The sequence below is a fragment of the Ptychodera flava genome, chromosome 7 (genome assembly GCF_041260155.1).
Source record: "Ptychodera flava strain L36383 chromosome 7, AS_Pfla_20210202, whole genome shotgun sequence".
NCBI lineage: Eukaryota > Metazoa > Hemichordata > Enteropneusta > Ptychoderidae > Ptychodera > Ptychodera flava.
The window spans coordinates 33480456-33500261 of NC_091934.1; the positions used below are offsets into that span (position 1 = coordinate 33480456).

Consider the following 19806-nt stretch of genomic DNA (forward strand, 5'->3'; position numbering starts at 1 on the left):
TACCATAAAACCTAAAACCGAAACAATGCTCATTTACACAATATTTTTTTCTTTTTGGTCTCCAATTTGGTTCACAGCGTAGCCGACCTTATTTATTACTCATGAACCCCACATTGGGAGCGCCCATTTTACGCTGGCATTATCATAAAGATTTGCCAATGATTATAAACATAAATATCGATACGTACATGTAAGTATTTTACTATGATGCGAAATAAATGATGTAATGATGTAAATTTCTAGCCAAATCATACTGACACAGCCTGGAGTGATTGCATCCCTGTCCACATGCCAAGTCCAGCAGCACTGCTTATTAAAGGAGCAATTCTCAATCCCTGGTTCTATCACTGTTTATGTCATTTTAGTCCATTGTTCTCCTTGGAATGTTATGTGCAGTTGTTACATTTGCTCAGAGACAAAGCTGATAAAGGACCTGCCCTTTTAAGCTCGGAAAAACATTCTAATAGAAACGTAAGGTGTAATTTTAAAATCAAAAGTGATATAAGTTTTTGGTCACAATGAACATCTACATGAATGTCTCTTTTTCCATTTTGTGCGAAAAATAAAAAAAAATGAACCGGCGAGCTTTAGTATTGCAAGCGCAGACAAATGATACGAAAAATGCTAAATGTGAACAATGATTTTCGCGTGGGTCGCCGGTACATTGTAGTTCGTTTGCTTCTGTAACACCTTAGATTTATAATATTTTGACCTTTTGCCCACAAAAGTCATTCTATAACTTCATCACGTTGAATGGAAACGAGGGATGTTACATGAAATGAATATATCTCACGTGGAACGAACGTACCTCACGTCATATGAACACATATCAGTTAGCCAGATTATTTGTAAAGCAAATATAAGTTATATAACGGTGTTGTATTTTTAGAACAGAATCTATAAAAAGACAATGGTTTAGAAACAAAATACAACTTCATCTAGAGGACCCAGGCAATACTTTCTCTGTAGTCAACCTGTGATTGTAATCTGAGTGCGGACAGTGCCGCTCTTCGTTTGCCATAAAGATCTGAAGTGGTGAGTACAACCACAGAGTAATATCATAGACAGAGTGGCAACACTTGCATGCCTTTTGTTCCATGGTCGTCTCGGTAGACTATTGGCTTTTCATATTAAAATGAGCTTAAAAGGTGTTAAACGTTTTGGAGGCTTGGTTTGTGGTTGATAATTACACGAGATTATGCGAAACATACGACGAGATGGCATCGTACTGCCAGTCGCGTAGCAACCATAGTTACTTTGTGAGCTCATAGGCCAGAAACACTGCCTCACGTCAATCAAAACATAACACGCCAGCAGTTTCATAAACATGTTCTTTCTTGGCGCACGTGTAAAAGACGGTATGACTGACCGTAAACCATTGAGTAAAACCAGACAGTATCGATAAAAGACTTTCAAATTTGGTTCAAACACACTCATTATATATTCATAAAAATATGAGAGGAATTTTTAAAACGGTAAAACCCACTTTCCTGAAGCTCGAAACACTCCCGTTTTCGCCAGCACATCAATTCCGATCAGCACCACACGACAACAACAACACAAGCTTTGTCGAACATACTTTCGCTTAACAATTGGTGAAAATCCGAAAATTACCGAAGGGTGCATGGTCGGCACTCTTCGGAAAAGAGAGCCAAGAGCTTCGTGAGGCGAGGCAAACATGGATTGCTTATGTAACCGATTCACGCCTTAAACAATAGCTGTTGCCACTCTGTCTATGATATTACTCTGTGGTACAACTGACTACTTGGTGTGCGCACCAGTTACTCAAAGTATTACGATTTCTCGTAGTACCTCTCAGTTATTTAGACTTGGAGTGAGTGACTCCCTAACAACGACAATCAACACACAGAGACGTGACACTTCATTAGCTCATATTTGGTATATCTATATTTACCAAAGAGAGGTTATATGGTAAGTCGTTGGCGTCTCTATGTCTGCATGTCTACACGTTTGTCTGTCTGTAGCTGTGGCCAACTTTGAAAAGGATACCAGCCTTCTGCAGAAGAAAAGTACGAAGAGTACAAAATGTATTTCTACATGTATCTCAACTGGCAATCACAAGCCCGTTTGGGGCGATACATGCAGCACAATACTGCCAGGTACCACAGTCGATTCCTTTGTAATTTGTCATGATTCTTAACTCTTATTCCGCAGGTTTTGTTTGTAAAAATTAAACTTGTTTCTAATCAGATTTGCATGCAGCGTAAACTAACTTCTGTTTCCTGTTGATTGTTTTGACAGCACTCGTGCAGACATCCAAGTTGATATTATCACTGACAAACGACGTTTTTGGACCCCCTGACAGCGAAAAGTGAATAGAGGGGACAGTTTAAATGTCGTTCGTATCAATCGCCTAGCGGTCCCATTGCAATAATTGTTGTGTAATTATTGTTTTACTGCTTGTGGTTGCACTTTCAATACACGAATCTCATTTTGAAAATAGCAAATGCTTCATATTTTATCCGTAATTTGCTCTCTCATGATTCAACATCAATGGTAACATAATTCTTGTCACCAAAAGACGAACCAAATAGTCTTAGAGCTTATGTTTCACATAATTTCAACGTCATATCTCTACAAGGAGAAAAATGGACGCAACTGAGCTGCGGAAATATTGTCTGCTTGAAAAAAACGACGACATCGCTGTACGAAACACGAAAGACATTGTGGAATTGATGTCACTTGACAAGAGTGACAATCTCTTGGAGATCGGATGTGGAACTGGAGGACTGTCGAAACACCTATCTGGATATGTGAAATCTATAACGGGTAAGATTACGGCGCGCCAAATGTTTCAAAAATATTTATCGATGAAGTGCAAAAATAAACTGCAGGTCATTACGGAAAGAAATAAGTAAGAAAAGTACAATTAAAAACCAAAAGACAGAAATGTCATTTAATACTTCATTTTAACTTGAGAATATTCGTTAAAGTGTAATTAGGAAATAAACAATTTGCAACGATTTGAAAAAGTCATACATCCATACCTATCGACATACATACACGTATAATAGTTCGAGTAAAAGGTGCAATTAGTGCTGATTTTACAAAAAAGTATAAGATGTTTACAGTTGTACGTACACAAAAATCACAGGAAAATCACCAAAAACCACTACTACCACTCGGAAAAAATATCACAAAAAATTAAAATGTGAACCACATACAGAAAATCATAATTATAAAATAATCAGACAAAAAAGCCATGCAAACAAAATTATTTATTAAATTAAAAAGCAGTACGTCTCATAAAAAACGTATTTTAGATAATCAAAAGTATAATATGAACCACCAGCCGCTTCAACACTAAAGAGAGAAAATCAGAGAAAAAATTCGGCAGTGATGGCTCTAGACAAAAGTGGACATCATCTACTAAAAAAAAAAATAAAAAAAATAAAAATAAAAAAATAAAAAGTGCCATGGACACAGCAAATACAAAAAAACGCGTGGGCCTGTGGAAAGAAAAAACAAATGAGCACTCGCCACAGCAAAAAAAAAAAAAAAGAAAAAAAAGAAAAAAAAAAGAAAAAAAACCGAGCACTCGCCACACCAAAAAAAACCCAAACGCGTGAAATTACAACAAATTTATTCAAAAAACTCATGGTTCACGTTTCCTTCGATTGATGAATCCCCAACAGCTGGGAATCCGATCACCACATACTCAAATATTTGACGAAATATTAATTGAGCATTTCAGTGATAACTTTGACATCTTGAATCCTAGCTCTGTTTGGCTGGGCCCAGCCAAGCAGAGCTACTTGAAACCGTACTTGATGAAGTGCAGTGCAATATCACCTAGAGAACGTCCAGGTTAACAGTGAATAGTTCCAGAGAGTCAAGTTAACTGAGCCAATTTGAGACAGTCCACAGTTCAGATCACGAGCGAGACGTACAACCCATGTCCCTTCATAGCAACACTGCGAACATATGGATGCCTTAGGTGCATTACGGCAGGGGGCTCACTTCAGGCCTTCCACCGCGCCACTCTGTCATCGCCGTTATATGATTTCTACACGGTTTCGTGTGGTTCGATACATAGCGGCCACCGCGTGGTATGCATACCATGCCGCGGCCGCTATGTATCGAACCACATGTAACCGTGGATTTCTACGATGGAATGAATTCAAATACCATGATAATAAACCACCTCGTTGTTTGGTAATTCCTCGTCAAAGATCACCCAAATCATTAAAAATGAATAGTTTTGAAGAAATCTGCCGCGTGTTGAGAGAACGTCCATCGTTATCCGTGTTCGACAAGACGAGCAACGCAACTATAAACACGCACTATGATGCAACCGTGATCCCTCAGGACCGGCACAAGCCTTACTAGTATGGCGAGAGTGTTCGGCCTTCGCAACGCCGGACACTCTCACTATACTCGCAGGGCTAGACCGGCACACACACGACATGTAGATCCCCATTGCAGAAAGCTTTACCACACAGTCCAATATATGGAGCTACGATATTTGTGCAGTATCCTATACATAGCTCTGGGTGGCAGGGCGGTGAGTTACCGGCGTTATACGGCCTGTATTACCCCTATTTGTAACAATCAACCCTATTTGTAACAAAATTTAATTTTCAAAAAAACTTTGCCGTATATGTTGAAATGTTAATAAAATATGCATATTTGTATGTTTGAGGGCAATTTTCTTTTTTTTTTCCTTGTCAAAACTCATTTTTCCGAAACTGCTTTTGTTACAAATTGGGTTGATTGTTACAAATAGGGGTGACATGTGTCAACCCTATTTGTAACAATCAACCCTATTTGTAACAAAACCTAAATTTCAAAGAAACGTGGCCGTATTTGATGAAATCTTGATGAAATATACATATTAGTATGTTCGGGGGCAATTTTCTTTGTTTTCCTTGTTGAAACTCATTTTTCCGAAAATGCTCGTGAGATTAAATTTCGTTGTGCAGGTTCCTAGGGATAAGAGCCCTACTCGTAAGATATAATCAAGTCGTGCAGATACATGCCAAAGGTTTTTTTGGGGGCAATTTTCACCATTTTCGGTCAAAAATGTTAAAGATCTTGTTTTCTGGCCGAAATCATACTAAACCTATATGGGGTTAACTTTTGTTACAAATTGGGTTGATTGTTACAAATAGGGTTGACGTGTCAACCCTATTTGTAACAATCAACCCTATTTGTAACAAAATTTAACCAACTTGAAACAAAACCTAATTTTCTACAAAACTTGGCCGTATTTGATGAAATCTTGATGAAATATACATATTAGTATGTTCGGGGGCAATTTTTATTTTTTCCTTGTCGAAACTCATTTTTTCTGAAAATGCTCGTTAGATTAACTTTCGTTGTGCAGGTTCCTAGTATAAGAGGCCTACTCGTAAGATATAATCGAGTTGTGCAGATAGGTTTGTTTCGGGGCAATTTTCACCAATTTCGGTCAAAAATGTTAAAAATCTTGTTTTCTGACCGAAATCATACTAAACCTATATGGGGTTAACTTTTGTTACAAATTGGGTTGATTGTTACAAATAGGGTTGACGTGTCAACCCTACACAGTAAGTGAGGCTACCCACAATTCCATTTGATTTGTGTGCTCAGACATTATTTGCTAAAGGCTTCTTCAATTTTATCAGTTTCTGAACAATTTGAAACTTAGAATTTAATTTAAGGATTATTGGTTAAAACTATGTTCCAAAATTATTGATCATCTTTAAAATTTAGGAGTAAATTGAATGAGAAGTCGATGTTTGGAGGTGCTAAAAATTGCACACTTGTCATGGTAAAGTTATCAGCAACTGAGATGGTCTCATCATACCACCTGTCAGACATGCAAATTTCCTTTGTTACAAACATTTAAAAAAAATCAATACCCTTTCTTTTGCTAACACAGATGCAACTTATTCCCTTAGTTTCCTTGAAAATATTGTGTATGGCTGTCAAAAATCTATGTCGACAAAATCACAAAATTGCTATCTCCTCTGCGGAAAAGGGGTTGATCTTCTCATTATTCACAGTGAGAAATTAGAGAATTATGATTATCAAAACTATGGTCCCAGAATTTTGATATATGGACCGAGCTGTTCTGTGTACAGAAGAAATTTGCTCCAGTTCAGTGAGTGATCTCCGTGTGTACGGATCATGGAGAATTGTGGGTAGCCTCACTTACTGTGCCCTATTTGTAACAATCAACCCTATTTGTAACAAAATTTAACCAACTTGAAACAAAACCTAATTTTCTACAAAACTTGGCCGTATTTGATGAAATCTTGATGAAATGTGCATATTAGTATGTTTTGGGCAATTTTTATTTTTGAGTGAGTTTCGACAAGGAAAAAATAAAAATTGCCCAAAACATACTAATATGCACATTTCATCAAGATTTCATCAAATACGGCCAAGTTTTGTAGAAAATTAGGTTTTGTTTCAAGTTGGTTAAATTTTGTTACAAATAGGGTTGATTGTTACAAATAGGGTTGACACGTCAACCCTATTTGTAACAATCAACCCAATTTGTAACAAAAGTTAACCCCAATATAGGTTTAGTATGATTTCGGTCAGAAAACAAGATTTTTAACATTTTTGACCGAAAATGGTGAAAATTGCCCCAAAACAAACCTTTGGCATGTATCTGCACGACTTGATTATATCTTACGAGTAGGGCTCTTATCCCTAGGAACCTGCACAACGAAATTTAATCTCACGAGCATTTTCGGAAAAATGAGTTTCAAGAAGGAAAACAAAGAAAATTGCCCCCGAACATACTAATATGTATATTTCATCAAGATTTCATCAAATACGGCCAAGTTTCTTTGAAATTTAGGTTTTGTTACAAATAGGGTTGATTGTTACAAATAGGGTTGACACATGTCACCCCTATTTGTAACAATCAACCCAATTTGTAACAAAAGCAGTTTCGGAAAAATGAGTTTTGCCAAGGAAAAAAAAAGAAAATTGCCCTCAAACATACAAATATGCATATTTTATTAATATTTCAACATATACGGCAAAGTTTTTTTGAAAAATAAATTTTGTTACAAATAGGGTTGATTGTTACAAATAGGGTTGATTGTTACAAATAGAGTTGATTGTTACAAATAGGGTTGACACGTCAACCCTATTTGTAACAATCAACCCTATTTGTAACAAAAGTTAACCTCATATAGGTTTAGTGTGATTTCGGTCAGAAAACAAGATTTTTAACATTTTTGACCGAAAATGGTGAAAATTGCCCCAAAACAAACCTTTGGCATGTATCTGCACGAATTGATTATATCTTACGAGTAGGGCTCTTATCCCTAGGAACCTGCACAACGAAATTTAATCTCACGAGCATTTTCGGAAAAATGAGTTTCAACAAGGAAAACAAAGAAAATTGCCCCCGAACATACTAATATGTATATTTCATCAAGATTTCATCAAATACGGCCAAGTTTTGTAGAAAATTAGGTTTTGTTTCAAGTTGGTTAAATTTTCAACAAAAGTTAACCTCATATAGGTTTAGTATGATTTCGGTCAGAAAACAAGATTATTAACATTTTTGACCGAAAATGGTGAAAATTGCCCCAAAACAAACCTTTGGCATGTATCTGCACGACTTGATTATATCTTACGAGTAGGGCTCTTATCCCTAGGAACCTGCACAACGAAATTTAATCTCACGAGCATTTTCGGAAAAATGAGTTTCAACAAGGAAAACAAAGAAAATTGCCCCCGAACATACTAATATGTATATTTCATCGAGATTTCATCAAATACGGCCAAGTTTCTTTGAAATTTAGGTTTTGTTACAAATAGGGTTGATTGTTACAAATAGGGTTGACACATGTCACCCCTATTTGTAACAATCAACCCAATTTGTAACAACAGCATTTTCGGAAAAATGAGTTTTGACAAGGAAAAAAAAAGAAAATTGCCCTCAAACATACAAATATGCATATTTTATTAATATTTCAACATATACGGCAAAGTTTTTTTGAAAAATAAATTTTGTTACAAATAGGGTTGATTGTTACAAATAGGGGTTATACACGGCCTGGCCGTGTAAGGCCAGTAACTCACAGCCCTGATAGGCCTACAGAGAAATAGCGGCTGCTTGATCAGTGTTTGTCAAGTCGGGCGCGTTTTTTTGCTTTTTTCCCTTATAATCAGCATTCATTGCACCTTTATATATCAAATACACGTGTATGTACGTCAATAAGTATAGGATTGTGGTATTTTCAAAATTTTTGCAAACAGTTTATCTTCTCATTACGGCTTAAAGAGTATTTTACAATTAAGTATTACATAACATTCTCCCCTTTTTTGCAATAATACTTTTCTATTTTATTTTCTTCCGTAATTCCATCGAATTTTTATTTCAATCGAGAACGACGGTTGCACGTCATCTTTATCTGTACAGACACATTCAAATATTTAATGACACATATTTTCAAATGAATGTTATTTTTGTGAAAAAGTACATTAATAAAATACAACGATATGGAAGAAATAAATTTTTCTTTATTATTCATACACGTTTTATACTTTATTTAGAAAGAAAATTTGACAGTTTATTTTTGCTCTATGACGATAAATATTTTTGAAACATTTGGCGCGCCGTAGTAAGACACTGTCTACCGCTTGATGCGAATTTGAAATAATTACCTGTTAATGACATGTCTTCTTTTTCAAGTTAAAGGCAGTTTAAAATACATATGAACTTGGCAAATATGTGTGACTGATGATTTTTCGCCCTATATAATAACCAAAAAAGCATCACAGCCTATTGTTACGTAAAAAAACGAACAAAAGGCGAACTCAGCAATTTTCGCATAAAACGAAATTTATTACAAAAATAAAACGAATAGATAAGTCATGGGATAGAATACAAAGTGTAAAAGTCCACAGGCTACTATCTCAGCTGGGACAGCACAAAACTCCAGTCTCAGAGTTGTGTCAGTCAGTCAGATAATTGAACAGTCCTTTAGTTGAAGGCTTGAAGTTGCACAAAGTTCACCAAATGTCTGACTGGAAATGTGTGTCGTCCCCTTTTTATACTCATGTGGTTATATACGAAAATATAAGAACAATCTGGAACTTCTGTTGATATGCTAATTGCTGTTCCAAAAATATCTCCACTAGAATAAACACATGACTAATTGAATTTCCAGACCATTCAAAACACGACTGATTGAATTCAAGGTCATGAAGGACAGCGACCTAAAGAATGTTCTAGATTAATTAAACTCAGGTCATGAGTTTGGGGGAAAATGACTCACATAACACTATCCAAATGCAAAACGATTAAATCAGTGGCATTTTCAGATCAAAATCAAAGGGGAATATGGAAAATGTGCTATCTAAATTGCATTTCGTTACGGCATTCCGGATCATAGAATGACGTTTAAGGGCAACTTTTTAAATAAATATCCGTGACTTTGGCAACACAAAAATTAAAATTACTTGGTATGCGGAGTATACTTGGTAGGCAAGGCATTTTTCTAGAATTAAATATATAAATGCTATCCTGTGAATCAACCTTTGTGTTTACAGGGGTTAAATGCCAATATTATTCATACGGTGGTGGCTTTAATGACACGTTTACTTTAGGCAGAAACTCAAATATTGAAATTTGGCGTGGGGCCTATCTTTTGGCATTTTCAGGCCATCCAAATTTCTATGCAGAAGCACCGAGAAGAAAGAATATTTGAATATGGTCGACTCTTTCATTGTCGTCCCATTATCTAACAACCGATATTACATATAGTGCCGTGTATTTCATGAGCAGCTAATGCTCCAAGAAGATGTTGGAGAATCAAGAAGTAATAGCTCGAAATCCAGAGTGTATTTAAAGTTCATATTAACTAACTGAATAGAGGCAAAGGTATCGCCTTACAAAGCACTTTGAGATAATCGAATATTGGAATTGGGTGTTGAACAAGAAGTTTAAATTATTCCTGGTGCGTATCTTGACCTTGTGTCTACATTTCAACAATCACGTATATGGACCAAAGCAGCCATGTTTATTGGCGGCAATTTCAATTACAAGTTTCCATCTGTTTGAGTTCATGAATAAAGATGGTGCGTAGTCACCGTTCTTGAAACAGGGTAGGTTCAGGACAAACTTTCCGGGCTAATTAGTATTTTCGCTATATAGGCCTCCGTCATTCAAAAAGTTCAATGGTAGGTTGATAAAAAGTAGACTTTGCAAGGACTGGTCGAACGGTAATGCAACCTGCAAACCTTCAAATGGTAACGTCTGAAAAGTGTCAGTTCCCACCATCTGGAATGATGGATACAAAGTTAAATGGAAACAGGAAAGATGCCACTACTCTCCACCATTTTGTGATGATGCTGAAAAATAACCCGATGGATTCAAAAGAACAGAAAAAAGCCACCGCCTGCGTCCCATGTACCAAAAGAACACTTCTGATGACCAAGTGTTGATCCACCTTCCCGGAGGCGAGACGAATCCGCGTTGAGATGTTGAAAGTGTTCATAAAACGCCACTGAAAAAGATAATTAAATCATCAATATACATCAAAGCATAATGGTATAACATATTCCTAACACTGAATTGCATGGCACGCTGTGGACAATTACTCTCTCGTCAAGTGTAACTAGTAGGCATGATTGTTAGCACAAACATTAATATTCTTAGATTGCCAACCAACAGCGTCCATGTCAGTGACTCATTCTTGTATTCCTCTGCTAGCTTTGTATCACCTCCATCTGTTGAACCAATCTTCTATGCGCTGCAGAATATCACCATAGTGCTTGCCTTGCTGCTGGTTTAGTGGTACTTATTCTGGTTCTGGTACTTCTTGTTCTTGCTGTTGATGATTTTACAAGATCTCAGAATCATATAGTCGCGCGGATTCGTTTACTTCGGGTTCTCCACCAACTTGTTACGGTATTTTCGTGGGGAACATGAGTTGAGATACCAATCTGGATCCTAATGCTTTTTTAACTGAAGCTGGCGCACAGGTTGTCGGTTTTAAGCACAGTTGTAGGTCTTCATAAAGAAATAACAGTGTCGTTACGCTCGAGGTCTCGAAAATCTGTTCTTTATTCTCTACAAAGTCACACTTTCTAGCCTGCAGAACTACAAAATTGTCTTAATCATACAATTGAAACTTTGATCATCTCACGGAATGATCGTCAGTCTTTAACGTTCCATGAGATAAAGCAAGATCATACCATGGAATGTCAAAGTCTCGATTGTTCTCATTCACGTTTTACAGCTAAAGGTGTCGCGGTATTTATTTAACTGGATTCAATTCTTGGTTTAGTAAGAGATATACTGATGATCAGTATTGCTTATGATACCGCCTTTGGGATATCGAAATAGTTTTACATGAGGATTTTGTAAATGTTCTGAAAGTTAAACATCATGTTATCCATATTCTTATCCTTATGAAATTCAGCACGTGTGACGATGGGTAAGGGACCGGACAGAAATTACCGGAGGAGGACCAGTGCTTTGAGTAGTGGGTCGCCATTCTTAGCGCTAGCATATGTGAAAAGTCATGAAATTTAGCGCATGCACTGGGGGTGGGGGGTCTCCATTTTTTGTGCAACTGTAAGAAGGCAATATGCGGAAGATGTGGTTAAATGACTGCTTCTGCGTCGAAGATTTTATAATCAATTTCGGAATTTAATCCAGAAACATAAAATCATGATACATTGGAGTTTATGGGACAGACCATTCACGACTCCCTCTGCCCACAAAACTATATATATGTCTATATATGTACATTTATATTGGTTTGATAATTGATGTAAATACATTTTACTGGATATGGGAGGTAAGAAAAGCAAGTGTGTACAAGAAATTTGATTTTAGAATTTCACCGAAAATGTTTAACGCACTTGTAGCAAACTAATGAACATGTTTTCCGAAACAAAACTAGCTATATTTGTGCAATTAGATGTTCGACATATAATATAAACTTAGTTGACTAGAATAGGATGGTTTCGAGTGCATATGTGTAGGCCTAAACGAAATTTGATTTTGGAAATTTACCGAAAATGTTGATTTACTATTCATTGGCCAAAGGGTAAACTATGAATAATTGCTTACTTATACAAGACTAACTATATCTGAACATGTATAAATGTTTGGTAATTTGATGTTAATGTAGACCCACTTGATACATTAATTGAAAGTGCAGATGTGAATAAGACATGATGTTGGAATTTCACCCAAAAATATCAATTATCTTCCCTTGGTAGTCTAGAGGTAAACTATTAATAATCCCCCCCCCCCAAGTTATATACATATATGCATATATTGTTAAATATTGACTTATGGGCTGTAATGGGTTTCTTGACAATTAATAATGGTGCACTCTCTTCAATTACATGGTAAATTATAAATGAAGGTTGACATTACAGCTATTGTCCCGTTTCATTTGAAACATCCAACTGTAATCAACAGAATTATTTATTGTGATATGTGATCTCTTTTTTTCTCAAATTCATTAAAGTATTGATTGAAGACGGTTATTTGTAAAGGTTGAAAGTGTTCTTTGAAAGGTGGAAGGTCAAACGGGAAATATTTTTTGTCAACTAAGATGCTATTGATGTGTTCTGTTCTATAGAAGGGGGAGGGCCTCTGTTTTTTGCGCATGAAAATTGGTTAGGGTCACTATTTTTCGTGTAGACACTTTTGAGGTGTCACTATTTTTCGTGCAGCTTCATTTTGCTCTCCTGTTATATCTGTCTAGTCTTAGCATTAGGTAAATCATTAAAAGCAAACAAACAAACAAGCAAACAAACATATAAGCATAGCCTTTATAGGAATTTGAGAACATGTTACGAAAAGGAAATTCCATGTAAACATTACCCATGATGCTTTATCTGTAATTTAATAGTAACTTAGAAGAATATATTTACGGAAGTACACCCGGCCTAACAACAGCAATTTGAAGGGGAACTCACAGTGATATTTAGGTTACAACAAGACCAAAAATGTAACTAAAAAATCTCAATCTACTCTTTTGTATGTATCATCGCTGAATTATCATCCTTCCAGCCTTTGACGTCTCTCCTGCGATGATACAGGAAGCGAGAGAACACTTCCCAGGCAACAACATCGAGTATCACGTTGCTGATGCCAGGGACCCATCCTCTTACGAGAGATTTGGCGCCATCTTCGATTAAGTGGTCGCCAACTATTGTTAACACTGGTTGGGGGATCTATCGGCATGTCTACCGGGGATCTGTCATTGTCTAAAAGCTGGTGGTAGATGTTACATAACCATTTGTAGCGAATACCCTGAAGATACATACTCTAATATAATTGCGTATTCGAAGAATCCTAAATGGCAGGAATATATGCAGGTAGGATGAGCCACCTGTTAGAGTTACTGACAATAAATACGACCTCACAGCATTTTCTTTAATTGGTTTCATCTACATGAATGAATGAATAAATGAATAAATGAATACATGAATGAATGAAATGGATAAGTGTATCGATCAGTCAATCAATCAACCAATAAATTAATCAATCAATCAACCAATCTGTCTGTCTGTCTGTCTCTCTGTCTGTCTCTCTGTCCGGCCGGCTGTCTGTCTGTGTGTCTGTCTGTCGTATGTATGTAGTGTGTCTTTATGTACGTATTATCTATCTATCTATCTATCTATCTATCTGTCTGTCTGTTTCTATGTATGTATGTATGTATGTATGTATGTATGTATGTATGTATGTATGTATGTATGTATGTATGTATGTATGTATGTATGTATACATATCTACTCATGTATGTATCTATCTGACTATGTATCTATGTATCTATCTATGTTACTTATCTATCTCTCTATCTCTCTATCTATCTAGCTCTGTCTCTCTATCTATCTATCTATCTATCTATCTATCTATCTATCTATCTATCTATCTATCTATCTATCTATCTATCTATCGATCGATCGATCGATCGATCGATCAAGCGACGGCGCGAGCGAGTAACCAAGCGATTGGTCAACTGTATAACCGTATATTATTAGGAAAGGATGTGTACGTTTGTGTATTTACACTGAGATGAAAGGTGGTGAGAAATGGAGTAACGTGCTGTAGTCTGGGTCCGTAGCAATGGGCATTTAAGTCTAGGCTTTCAAAAGCAAAATGATATTTCGAGTACATGTCACGAAACTGCAAGACTGGCAGATAACTCAAGGCAACAGATGCAAACAATAAAAATATAATACATAGTAGGTGAATGAGATATGGTACTTCTGTATGAGCTATCTTTGAATGAGTTCTACTTTCTTCTCTCCACTTCTGCTAGAGATATGAGTGGCCCTATCATCCATTTACAGGCAATGAAGACGACATGAGGAAAGTGCTCCAAGATGCAGGATTTAAAAGCCAATGTATAGATTGCAAAGCATACGTTGAAGAATTTGCCCTCGATGAGACAAGAGCGAGAGGTAATAATTAAAAGGGGCCAGTAATGCTATTTTTGATGATTTTTTCATTATGTTTATTTTGTATAATACGCTAGTTCTTATAATACTCCCAAAGGAAAGTTGAAATACCCACTATTGAGCTTGTCCACAAGGCATCTACATGTGGAAAATGCAATGTTATTGTTCACATTTCAATTGTAGTCCGGACCAGAATTAACTTGCCACAATAACAACGCAGTTTACACATGTACAGGCTTAGCTGACAAGCTTAATACTGTGTATATCAACAAGCTCGGGGGAGTAAAACAAGAAATTATAGTCGACATTCAAAACAAAAATAGTGAAAAAGTCATCAGAAATTAGCATTACTGTCCCTTTAATGTTATTTTATGATTATAAAACATACAGTAATTGCAGAAGTTTGATAAATGATAAATTTATTATGCAATGAGCCAGAGCAGCTACCATAAGATTGTCGTTAAAATCCACGCGCAGACGGTTTTGTTAACCTTAGTAGTTACCACATTCTCATTGAACGCTTGCTAGTATGTTGCTTTATGATAAGAGTAAGTCGGTAGATATGCATTATTGTTCTCGAATAATTGTTACTCAGCGTTGATAAATTAAGATACTGATAATAAACAATCGATAAAATTGCATGCATTTTTTTCGGGGCCAATGACTATCCCCTCCTCAGTGTCAATGTCTGAGTCTATAAAAATCTTTCCACACGCCACTGTACCTGTGTTCTTGTTTATATGGCTCTATTCTCCGAATTATTTGTCTGTCTGTTTGTCTACTTGTCTGTTTTTACTCTATTTTCAGTGCCTCTCTCTCTCTCTCTCTCTCTCTCTCTCTCTCTCTCTCTCTCTCTCCCTCCCTTGCCCCTCGGCGGACTAGCTCACTCATGATCCTATCTCCTGATCTGTGTCTCGTTAATTATTCAAACAATATATCTGGTAGTATGTTTATCTTTTATTTTTTGATTCTAAAAACAGCATATTGCCGTGCTTTTATGGGCGCAAAGGAGAGAGTTCCCTGTGAGAGACAAGAAGAGTATATGAATGATGCTTTCGAGTTTGCAACGAAACGCCAAACTGATCGAAGTTACATATTGACCTGTAAAATCCTCTCTGTTGTTGCCGAAAAGTGAAGAGAATAGACAATCAAATGTTATGTTGTTATGACTTGGTCTTTGTAGAGTATAGTAGAGTAGTATAGTAGAGTAGAATATCATAGAGCGTCTGTAGAGTATAGACACGACAGACTTGTGCACGATTAGATACGGACTTTTTTCTTTGTCAACGGCGTTCCATACAGAATTGCCCGCTGATGGTGAAAGGCAGATCGTCGACAGTCCCTCGTGCCTTCATTGCCCTGACTATCAACTGTACCACTGTCTCGGTGGCAAGTGCCGTAGAATTTTCTTATCCCAACAACCGAGAAGTGGAGGTTCGAGGGCGAGTGCAGGTTTTTGCGCAGCCACAACGGGCAAAAATGTACAAGCGGCTGTCGACAGTCTACTAGGCGAAAGGCTGCTCAATCAAAATTACGCAAGTCTATACTATCGTAACCATAATTGCCTTCATTCCTAAATTAAAGAGGGGAGGATGTCGTCGAAGCTGCGCCTGAGCAACTTTTTTGTTTATAAACAAGGTGCATAACGTCAACATAGCTGCAAAATTTACAATGTAGGCCGACATTGGGAAAAACATGATTTAACTTTCATGTAAATCGCCAAGATAACGTACCTTGGTCGTTTGGGTACCATATGACCTTTGTACACAGTTCCGACGATCCCCTGCCTTTAAATTTTACCTAGTAATTTTGTTTTAGATTTTTGCCAAAATTTCGATAAAAAACTATAGTAAATAAAATATTATGTCCATTTGGTCCAAAATTATTCAAAAAATTACAGACAAATTCGCAAAAACGGGTAAAATGTTGTAGTAAAATTTTGGTTGGGACGAGATGTGTTAGGAGTTCACTGGTTGCAATTAACTGGTAAACTTTACATAGTGGTTTTACCGACGTTTCACGCTGCATCGCGTTTTCCCTCCCAAATATTATGATCTTCTGCAGTTATGCGAATGTGTACAATGACCTGTATCCTTCATGCATGGTCTTTAATGTAAATCAACCAATTTTTGCACACACGAAACAGATTTTCCCAGACATCCGTTTTCCGAACATAGAACTGAGGTCGGCGGAAAGATATATTTCCTGAGAGAATCTAGGTCTCGGTGGCCCATCGATCATGCGTGAAGCCGATCGCATAGACAACTACTCAGCTAGCTGTCTTTATTTCATGACCGACCTTAAATCGTTGAATGCCATCTATGTCATGCATGAAACACGGCACAGAGCTGTCAAAAACGTCAATTGAGTTCCATTTTCAATGAAGATATCTCCCTTCAGTGTGGTAGTTGCTTGTTTAAACAACGAACGTGACAACGAGAATAAAAAATTCATTTTGTAAAATAGGGTTCGTCGTCCGCGGTCGAACAAAATGGATATATTTTCATGGAGTTACATAAGCCCTTTAACTGTAAGCCTTTTAATGACGCCTTTGGTGATCATTTCCACAGGCGCTCGGCACATTGCTAAGTCCATCGTCTGAGTATAACATCCAGGATATATTCCTCGATAAACGTGGATATAAAAATTTTAAAGGCCGGAATACTGGAAGCACATTCATGCTGTGTCCATTTTATTCCTTTTTTAAAGCCACATTAAATAGCATATGAGCACTTCCAGTAGTCGTGCTTTAATGGCAGCATTCGCCTAAACCACTGTCTTTGACACATGTATAGATACAACTAAAAGCGTCAGAGGTAGAAAGCAGTTACATGGTTTCCAAGCATTTTCTTCTACATGTAGGGTCTGTGGTCTGAATCAGCCTTAGGGGTTGACCATTTGATATCGGGGGGGGGAGGGTCTGGAAGATTATCATAAAAAAAATTGCCAGCAAATGTCTATGAGAAAAAAATAGCCAGAGATGGCTTGACAAGAAAAAGTTGGAAAGTGGAAACAAATGTACAATGGATCAGGTAATAGCTTTTTATGCAGGAATAGCTTTTTCATGCCCTTTCCAGACGTAATTCCGAGCAAAACCAAGTCGTGGTCTGGAAGAAAATAAATTGCAAAGGTGCAAAGTGCAGCTTCATAAGTTACTTGCGATAAGTGACAGTACACTGATGACCGGTTGTTTTCACTGACCCGTCAGACCCAACAAAAGAACTAGATCTGAGTCAATGTCTGCCATTTTTTCAAACGACTGTTTAAAGGAGGACAAATGCAAGACAAGACAGTGCTAACAAAAGACCAAGACACCAAAAGGTTGATAGTATAAATCTTCATTGGCAATACATATCATAGTCTGTATAAAATTAAACGATATCAACAAGAAACCTGTGCTGAGACCAAGATACACCTGCCCCCACCGCCGGAGACGGACATGACCACTGTTCCCTATGCACGCGTAGGACATCTGAAGTAGGGCCTAGTTCATTAGCATACATCGTATATGGGACGGTCACATGTCGACATCATCTTCAGAAATCGTGAACTGAAGGTACCGCTGTCTATATACACTAAGTAAGTTCTCCTCTACGCATAGTTCCTGCCTGGTGTCCCTGTCAGATCTCACAACCTGCAATCAATCTCTGCTGAGTGGTCTTAACGTGCATGAAACCAGTTATTTTCTTGCCACTGGTATGCTTTAAATATACTTTGTTCCTTGGTTTTCACGGAGCAAGCGGCGTTTTTTTTACCCGTGGAAGCTCGAATGGCACTATGAATCGCTTTCGTTAGTATTCATTTATGCAAATTATATGAATGAGCATTGTTTCGGTATGAAAGGGACAAAGTCGGCCATTTTTCATGAATTTTGTTTGATACAAGACATTACTTATATTTTTTGACATGTTGAAAGATAATGAATGGGTGACCATGCATATATTCAACCCCTGTTTTAGACAAATTAAATGAAACCATGGCGAAAATAATTAATAACTACTTTATTGACACACTTTACCCTAAGGAAAGGGTAAACAGCGTCATACATAGAGAGAGCCTTAAAGTGGCTTGCCTGTAAACCAGAATTAGTCAGAAATGGGTTTGTCAGTAAGCCACACAGCACTGATATTGGCTTATCTTCAAACCAGATGGAACCAGAATTGGCTTACTGTTAAGCCAGAGAAGTGTGATATTGGTTTATAAATAAGCCACTGTTCAGTATTATCTGGTGTATGGGCAAGCCACTATGGCGCGCAATCAAGGCCAATATTCGAACTCCCAATTTTTAACTATCAAACTCAACATTCAACATTCAAACTCCCAAATTCCAACTATCGAACTCAACATTCAACTCTTGAACTCAACATTTGGGATTCCTATTCCCCATTTTCAACTTTCGAACTCCACATTTTCAACTATTGAACTCAACATTCAACATTCAAACTCCACATTTTCAACTATCGAACTCCACATTTTCAACTTTCGAACTCCACATTTTCAACTTTCGAACTCAACATTTGGGATTCGTATTCTCCCTAGGCATCCCTAACTTGCTTCATTGTAGTTAACCACGTTTTTCCTTCTGGGCCATAGGCCTACTACGTCAGAATGCGTCATAGATACGTCACATGACGTTTCGGAGTTTTAGAGTTATTCCTATGTGACTTTCTAGAGGGTCCAAAAATATGAACCGGAAACACTTGTGATGCTATAACTTCAAGATTTACCGCCGACCTCCGCCATCACTTAATTTGGTCGCTATCATGTCGTCTAATGAAAAGAGCATGCATGCGTGGCTCGCCATGGCTTATTTTAAAATTAACGACTAGCTTGTTAATTTCCACATTAACAGCCAAAACACAACTCAGACACTAAACACACCAAAGCACATACAAGACGAGATGGCTGATGTGTGAAGCCACTTTCCCTTTATTTCACCATGACCACTATGTTCAACATCATGTATTTCACGTTGCACTAGCTGGACAATACGCTCACTACACATTCCAATGCCACTTAACTGTGACAAAAGTCTAACAAGACTCTCACACCTACGTGACACATATCTCCGTCTGTCGGGCTGGTCAAGGTCAAGTATCAGCCTAGACAAACTACCACTGACGTGGTCACGAACGAACTCGGTGTCGTCCGTGTTCAAAATTAACTGCGAGGTCACCATGTGTTTGGGACTCCCTAACAAAGTGATAAGTAGTTTCATGTAAAATGACACCGACGATTTTTTTAAAGTCGTATTTGACTATATGTATGCTCATTTTGGCTTGTGTTCGCTGGCTAGTGGTCTAGGGGGACCTATGACTTCGATAGTTGAAAATGGGGAATACGAATCCAAAATGTTGAGTTCCATAGTTGAAAATGTGGAGTTCGAAAGTTGTAAATGTGGAG

The 19806-nt window shown here is 37.3% G+C and overlaps 1 protein-coding gene and 1 long non-coding RNA gene across 2 annotated transcripts in view; both read left to right on the forward strand.

Moving 5' to 3' along the window:
- The window catches only part of LOC139137339 (protein unc-93 homolog A-like), a 53504-nt gene that overhangs the window by 28889 nt on the left and 4809 nt on the right, over nt 1–19806 (forward strand). The window lies entirely within an intron of this gene.
- LOC139136210 (uncharacterized) lies at nt 14265–16021 on the forward strand. The gene is made up of 2 exons (XR_011553153.1): nt 14265–14406; nt 15384–16021. It is a non-coding gene; the product is annotated as an uncharacterized lncRNA (long non-coding RNA).